We start from the raw sequence: 705 nt of genomic DNA on the forward strand, positions 1-705 counted from the left end.
CCTTCACATCCTGAGCCCTTCTTCACACCAGGAGCCCCTTCCTTACACATCAGAACCCCTCCTCTTACATTTGTAGCCCTCCTTCTCATCACAAGCCCCACTTCACATCAGAAGACCCCCCCCCCTTCACATCAGAACCACCTTTATATCAGAGTCGCCTTCACATCATCACTTGTGGAGTCCTCTTTACATCAGAAGCCCACCATCACATCCAATGCCATAACCAGGGCAGCATGGATGAACCACCCTCTCGCTTGGTTGGTGGAATTCATTTCCATGCTGCTGGTGGCCCACCTGAACCATGGAAAGTCATGACACTCTTTGAACATTTTGAGGCACCCCAGAGTCCGCCAGAAGGCACCCCGGGGTTGAGAAAAGCTCTTCTAAATACATACCACTGTGACAGGGTTTAGTGACCCGCTGGACTCAGGGTTTAGTGACCCGCTGGACCCTGGGATTAGTGACCCGCTGGACCCTGGGATTAGTGATGTCACTTCCGGCCGGTTCGAGATCAGAGGAGCAGCGGCGCTGATGGGGCCCCAGCCTGCTCAGATGCCGCTGGATCGGCAATGCTCGGGCCGGGCGCTGCTACGGCCAGGCCACCTGCTCGACTGTCACCGTTGGCCGACCCTTACTCATGTAAGGGTCCCAGGCGGGCCCCCTAGGCTGCCCGGGCCCCTTACATGAGTATCGGCAGTACCCCCC

At 57.2% G+C, this 705-nt stretch overlaps 1 protein-coding gene across 1 annotated transcript in view; it reads left to right on the forward strand.

Moving 5' to 3' along the window:
• The window catches only part of LOC108798183 (XK-related protein 6), a gene marked incomplete at its 3' end in the record, with an annotated part of 4220 nt that overhangs the window by 2666 nt on the left and 849 nt on the right, over window positions 1-705 (forward strand). The window lies entirely within an intron of this gene.

The sequence above is a fragment of the Nanorana parkeri genome, unplaced genomic scaffold (assembly GCF_000935625.1).
Source record: "Nanorana parkeri isolate BGI_ZX_2015 unplaced genomic scaffold, ASM93562v1 scaffold1425, whole genome shotgun sequence".
Taxonomy (NCBI): domain Eukaryota; kingdom Metazoa; phylum Chordata; class Amphibia; order Anura; family Dicroglossidae; genus Nanorana; species Nanorana parkeri.